The sequence below is a fragment of the Mustela lutreola genome, chromosome X, assembly GCF_030435805.1.
Source record: "Mustela lutreola isolate mMusLut2 chromosome X, mMusLut2.pri, whole genome shotgun sequence".
Classification (NCBI taxonomy): Eukaryota; Metazoa; Chordata; class Mammalia; order Carnivora; family Mustelidae; genus Mustela; species Mustela lutreola.
Window position 1 is genome coordinate 21,472,803 of NC_081308.1, and position 7,240 is coordinate 21,480,042.

Here is a 7,240-nt window from a genome sequence, read left to right on the forward strand (position 1 = left end):
TCTCTCACTTGCTGTGCCTCTGTCAAATAAATAAATAAATAAAACCTTAAAAAAAAATGTGATCCAGTCTTTGAAAGCACCTGTCACATAGCAGGATTGGAAAAAACCAGAAGAACTGCAAGGCAAACTGGCCTACTTAGAAACTCCAAGAAGAGGGTTGTTTTCATAACAAATTCTAAGAGTTGCTTGTTATTGAGCACCTACTATGTTACAATTAATGGGAGAGGCCGCAAGGGCTTATCACATCATGTCTTGGTCTTCCTGGGCTGATGGGGAGACTATATTGCCTCCCTGCTTAAGAAGGGTGGTGCAACCACTGTCTTGACACTGAAACAAGAACAGACACAATGTTTGTCACCTCCAGGCCAAGGTATTTGGGAGCTAGTACAACTCTGTTTGATTCAGCAGCAAACGGAGACCCTTGTTGAGAAGTTGAGCCATTTGATGGGAGTTGCCTGGACCCCTGGGTTATCTGACAGAGGGGGCCCTCAGCAACCCACATCAGACCATGTGTATGACAAACAAACTTTTGTTGTTTTAAGCCTTGGCAGGTTTGTTCTCAGGATCAGACATTGGTCACTTTATCTGATTAATGCACAGCTACTATCCTTGTGGTGAGATGTATTTAAATATTTTAATAACAAAGGTAATAGTACATATGTTCTTATAAAGGCTTCTAACAATGCACATAAATTACAGTCTCCCCTCTCCTCAAAATTCAGCCTCCTCGGGCGCCTGGGTGGCTCAGTGGGTTAAGCTGCTGCCTTCGGCTCAGGTCATGTATCGGGCTCTCTGCTCAGCAGGGAACCTGCTTCCTCCTCTCTCTCTCTCTCTGCCTTCCTCTCTGCCTACTTGATATCTCTCTCTCTCTCTCTCTGTCAAATAAATAAATAAATTAAAAAAAAAAGATTAAAAAAAAAATTCAGCCTCCTCCTTAGAGGTAATCACAATGGACAATCTGATGTGTGTCATTTTAAAGCTGACCTGAGGCTTTTTCTTATGTAGATGTGCTATAAAAATATATTGAATTTTTAAGGATTGTCATTAACAATGTATATATTGTTCTGCCTCTTGTCCTTCATGTAATAAAGTGAACACAAGGTATTTCCATGACAGGACATACAGACCCAACACACTCTTAACTGATCCCTAGAATTCTTTTTTCTTTTAAAATAGGTTTATTGAGGTTCACAAAAATCAGTTCATACTTAATATGTGTGGTCGGATGAGTTTGGACATATGTATACATCTGTGGAATCATCATCACAATCAAGGTAAGACGTATCCATCACCTCCAAAAGGTTCCTTGTGTCCCTTTGGTTATTTTTCTAAAAAACACGTTACATGAACTCTCTTAAGACTATTTAAGTGTGTAGTATGGTACTGTTAACTGTAAGCCGATCTCCAGAATTAATTCATCCTGCATACCTGGAACTTTCTATCAGTAGATCAACTCCCCATTGCCTCCTCCTCCCAGCCCCTGGTACCCACAGTTCTATTTTCTGATTCTGCAGGTACGATGACGTTAAGTACATCATAGAAGTAGAACCACAGGGCATTCATCCTTCTGTGAGCGGCTTGTTTTACTGAGCATAACGTCCTTCAGGCTTGCCCGTGCTGCTGCAAATGGCAGGATTTCCTCTTTTAAGGCATTTTGGGTGTTGACCCCAAATGAACAAATCTTTTTTTTCTTTTTAATTTTAAAGGAAAAGGGTTTTATTCGAGCCCAAGTTAGGACAACTGCCCTGGATATACAATCTTCAAAAAGAAGAGAGCGCTTCAGGGAAAGAACATTTGGTGTAGGGTCAGATAATTTTTTTTTTTCTTTTTAACAAAAAAAGTTACAGGGCGCCTGGGTCGCTCAGTGGGTTAAGCCGCTGCCTTTGGCTCAGGTCATGATCTCGAGGTCCTGGGATCGAGTCCCACGTCGGGTTCTCTGCTCAGCAGGGAGCCTGCCTCCCCCTCTCTCTCTGCCTGCCTCTCTGCCTACTTGTGATCTCTCTCTGTCAAATAAATAAATAAAATCTTAAAAAAAAAAAAGTTACAAATCATCACAACAAAGGGCATTACAGAAAGTTACAGACTTTATCTTGTGTTTTTAGTATGTGCAAGGCTGTAGGACCTCCATCTTATGGGAACGAGGGAGACTTTTTTTTATCTTTGTTTGGAATGTTCCTTTCCTGGTTGTTTTCATGAAGCAGACAGACGTACTGTGCCCGGGGCAGAAATAGAGCTCCTGTTTCAAGGTCTGGCTGAGTCATTTTGACCTTGGTAAATGGTAAAGCTGCTGTGGGATCCTAGCAGCAGGGCCCGCAAACATAACAAGTGTGAAAATCTTTATCAATGGTGTGTATGAATGTGTATATATTTATTAAAACAGATGGGGCGCCTGGGTGACAGTCGGTGAGGCGGCCAGCTATTGGTTAGGACTCAGGTCATGATCCTTGGGGTCATGGGATTGAGTCCCGCGTGGGGCTCGGGGAAATCCATGCTCAGCAGGGAGTCTTGAGATTCTCTCTCTCCCTTTGCTCTTCCCCGACTTCTGAATGTGCCAAAGACATATATATGTGTATGTATACGTGCACACACACACACACACACACGCACATCACATTTTCTTTATCCATTTCTCTTCAGTGGATATTTAGTTTCTTTCCAGAACTTGGCTATTGTGAATAGTAATTACAAAGAGGGTAAAAATGAATTACTAAAAATAGTAATTACAAAGAGGGTATCTCTTTGAGATCCTAAATTCCATTTTTTTGAGTATTTATACCCAGGAATGAGATTGCTTGATCATATGGTATTTCTATTTTTAATTTTTTGAGGAACTTCCACACCGTTTTCTATAGTGGCTGCACCATTTTACATTCCTGCGAACAGTGTGCAAGCCTTCAATGTCTCCACATTCTTGCCCACGCTTTTTTTTTTTTTTTTTTTTATATTAACCATCCTAACTGATATGAGGTGATATTTCATTGTGGTTCTGATTTGCATTTCCCTCATAATTAATGATGTTGAGCATCTTTTCATAGACCTCTTAGCCTATTGAAGGAGACCTCGTCAGGAAGAACACAGGAGCAATCAGGGCAGTGCAAGTCTTGATTACACGGAGACGTTAATCATGTATTATTGGCAACTCCAATCATCTAGTCCCAAGCTCTCCCCCCAAAAAAAGAATAGGTAAAGATCATCTTACTTATGTTTGCGCAATAATTAATTTAACCATTCTCTTCCTAATAGACATATAAAGTGTTTCCCATTTGTTGCTATGATTAACAGGACTGAAATCAACATCTTTGAACATGAAATCTTGGGCAAAGGTGCATGCTTTCTCATAGGAAAGACATAGCAAAGTACAAGCCTGATGTAAGTGGGTGAGTGTGAAGATTGGGAAGTTTTAACAAGTATTGTTGAACTTCTGCTCCAAAAGTGCTCTACCACTTCATAGTCTGACCAGTGAATGTGTGTGACTGCCTTACATCCTCCTAGGCATTTTATTCATCACACTTTGAAATTTTGGTCAAACTTTGGGGTGAAAGATTTTATTTCCTTTTTTTCTAAAAAGGTTGAATATAAAATTCAGTGACTCCCTTAGAGTGGCACTTCTGCATTAATGTCTTGAGTGCCTGGATTTTTCTCAGCATACTTTTATTTTATTTTATTTTATTTTTATTTTTTTGTTAAGATTTTATTTACTTATTTGCCAGAGAGAGAGAGCACAAACAGAGGAAATGACAGGCAGAGGAAGAAAAAGAAGCAGGCTCCCGCCGAGCAGAGAGCCCGATGTGGGACTCGATCCCAGAACCCTGGGACCATGACCCGAGCCGAAGGCAGAGGCTCAACTCTCTGAGCCACCCAGGCACCCAGCATACTTTTATATTTTGAAAAAGACATTCCTCCTTATAAAAGCAAGGACTTCACAGAAGGATCAGTTGCTGAGCCGTGGAGTGAGGCAGGACACTCTTAGCTAATGAGGGTTGGAGGTCAAAGCAATTGCGAGGGCCCATAAGGGAGAGAGAGACCATGTGTAAAACCTCATCGAGAGAGCCCAGGGCAGGTTGGTGGTCAGCATTCTGGATCGAGAGTTGAGCACAAAGTGGGCAAAGAACCATAAGGACAAGAGCGAAGAATGTGTAGTGGGTCCAAGAATTTCTGTTAGTAGGCTTGGCAAATCTCTGAATTGCCACCACCAGTTGAAGTTCTGAGGTGGTCTCAGTGGGCAGGTCTGCTGGTGGAGAGGACACCCTGCCCTGCCTCTAAAGTCTCCATGCCCAAAGTCAGGCAGACCACAGATGGCTTTCCGGCATCACATGGTGGTGCTGCCTTCTGGATCCCGGGAGGGCCACATCTCTTGGCTGCTGTGGTAGCTCACAGCGTCCTCGCCAGTGTTCCAGGTTGGGCAGGTTTGCTAAGTGATGACAGCTGAGATGGGCCACGAGTACCAGTGAGCAGTGCAAGGGGCCTACCGCTGCAGGGAGGTGGAACTGAAGGGAGATATGCTTCGGCCTATTGCCTCAGTGATTCTACAGATAAAGGGTTGAGTGTGGACATGTCTGCAAGAGATGATCTAGATGGTATTTGCAATTCACACTGTCCTCCCTGGTTCCTGACCTCCTGGCACACCAGAGGCCTGATGTCCTATGGCTTTATCTGGTGGCCTCTATTGCCACCAGCTACTTCCTAGGGTAAGAGGTTGACTCAGAATGCAGACATTTGTAGGATGGATGGAGAATCCGTGACGATGGGACTGTTTATTAAATCGACCATGGGTGACAGGGATGCGTGGAGTCCAGAGCTGTATCTTTCTGGTTATAATAACCGAGACTGGATATACTTGAAAAAAAAACAAAATCTGTACTAGTCCTCTCCAGGTTATCACATGATCTGTAGTGCAATGTAAATCACTACTTACTGTGTAGTATGGGGAGGATTTGTGTTTCTAAGAAAGTTGCGTTTATTGCCTAAGTGACAGCTGAGTGAGAATAATGTACAGTGAACAGGACAGGAAATAAGGTTTATTTCCCTGTATTAGAAATTTAATAGAAGTTGTATATCCTCCCTTGAGCAGGTTTCCCCCTTTTATTTGTGACTGCTGCTTTATCTCCTCCACCAGTCATAACACAGATTACTCCTTGCCTCTCCTTCCACATTTGCATAAGTAAGTCTCCTATCCCACACTCTTTGTAAAGTTCTGTATTTTATTTGAAATCACTACATCTATCAGAAGCATATTATTATCATTTGGCTCAATAAACTGCAGTTAGACCCCAGCAATTATGGCCTAGAAGGACAGAAAAGTGGATATTGGCAAACACTAATAATTGTACAAGTTACGGCCTCCCTATTTAAAGTCTTTCATTTTGAAATAATTTTATACTTACACATAAATTGTAAAAATAGTACAGGGAATTCCTGTGGCTCTTACAACCAGTTCAGCCAAACAAGTCTGTTTACATTGTGATAGTTCATTTAGCAGAACTCATAGACTGACATTGGTAAAGTAGTATTTAACTGCAATCAAATCTGGATTTCATCAGACTTCAAGTAGACAGGCAATCAGTGCTTTTTGTTATGTTTTGTTTTCTTTGGTATATAGCTGGAGACATTTTTATCCCATGTATAAATCTGTATAGCATTCAGACACACAAATTTCCCCAAGCCCCAGAGAAACTCCCTATGTTCCTTCTCTTTTGGGGTTTAGTATTTTTTTTCATGTTATGTGCAGTCTTTAATCCGTACCCTATTTCACCATACCCCCACTCGGCTCCCCTCTGGAACCATCCGTTTCTTCTCTATCGTTCAGAGTCTGTTCCTTGGTTCTTTTTCTCCCCCCTTGCTCATTTGTTGTTTGTAATTCCACATGAGTGACATCATAAGGTATTTGTCTTCCCCTGATTTATCTCATTTAGCATTATACTCTAGCTCCATCCACTCATAAGAAATAGCAAGTTTACATTCCTTTTTTATGGATGAATAATATTGCATTGTGGGTATGTACACATGAATATACATACATGCATGCATCATGTCTTTATCCATTCAACAATTGATGGACACTTGGGCTGTTTCCATAGTGAAGTTATCGTAAATAATGCATCAGGGTGTATCATATTTGCATTATTATATTTGTATATTTTTGGTAAATACCCAGTAGTGTGATTACTGGATCATAGGGTAGTTCTATTTTTAATGTTCCTTCTTTATAATCACAGCAGATGGAATCCTTGGCAACCATTGATCTATTCTCTATTAGTATAATTTTTCTTTTCTGAAAATGTTATATAAATGGAATTTAAAATTACATAATTTTATGAAATGGGCTTTTTCAGTCGGTCTAATGCACTTGGGATCCTCCCAAGTTGTAAGGACAAATAGTATGTCCCTTTTGACTGCTGAATCGTATTCCCAGTTTATCCTTTTATCCACTGAAGGAGGCCGAAGTTATCTCTGGTTTGGGGCAATCACAGGTACATTTGGGTATGCTGTTTTGTGTGAACATCTATTTTCATTTCACTAGGGTAAATTTTCAGAAGGGGATTGTTCTGTCATCTGGTAAGTATATGCTTAACTTTGGAAGAAACGGGTAAGTTGATTTCCAGCGATCCTGGACCATGTTACACTGTCACCATCACCGAGAATCAGATCTACTTGTTCTGTACCCACAGCAGCACTTGCTATTTTCAGTAATTTCTGCTTTACCTATTCTAGTAGGTATGTGGCAGTATGTTGTTGTGGCTTAAATTTACATTATAGTAATGGACAGCGATGTGAATAGTTTGCCATCTCCTTATTTACTATCCATACATCCTCTCTGGCGAACTGTGTGTTCAAAAGCCATATGCTCATTTTCTATGTAGATTGTTTCTTGATGTTAAATGTAGAGAACTTTTTTAGGGCAGTGGGGGATGGTATACATGTGATCAAAGCGTCGTTAGCTAGATACCAAAGAAAACACAACCCAAGTCTTTGATCAGAGAGGTGACTGGTAAGTATTTCTCACCGGTACATAGTGGAGGTGAGCTGTGTGCCTTAAAGCTTGGGGTGATCCTGTGGCCTGCAGTAAATGCATAGGACATCATCAGTGGAGGGAAAATTTTAAAGCTCTGCCCCTGAATCTTCCCAGTGTGCCTTGGGACCAGCAGTTTCTACTGCTTCATCGTGGGACCCTGAGAGACCAATGCTCTTGGTATCCATGCGGTTATGGAAGGACAGCACATCTGAAACCTTACAGGTAAGT

At 41.2% G+C, this 7,240-nt stretch overlaps 1 non-coding gene across 1 annotated transcript; it reads right to left on the bottom strand.

The window, feature by feature from the left end:
- Positions 1-3,069: 3,069 nt before the first annotated feature.
- On the bottom strand, positions 3,070-3,205 carry LOC131822390 (U8 small nucleolar RNA). The gene has a single exon (XR_009350251.1). It is a non-coding gene; the product is annotated as a U8 small nucleolar RNA (small nucleolar RNA).
- Positions 3,206-7,240: the final 4,035 nt, after the last annotated feature.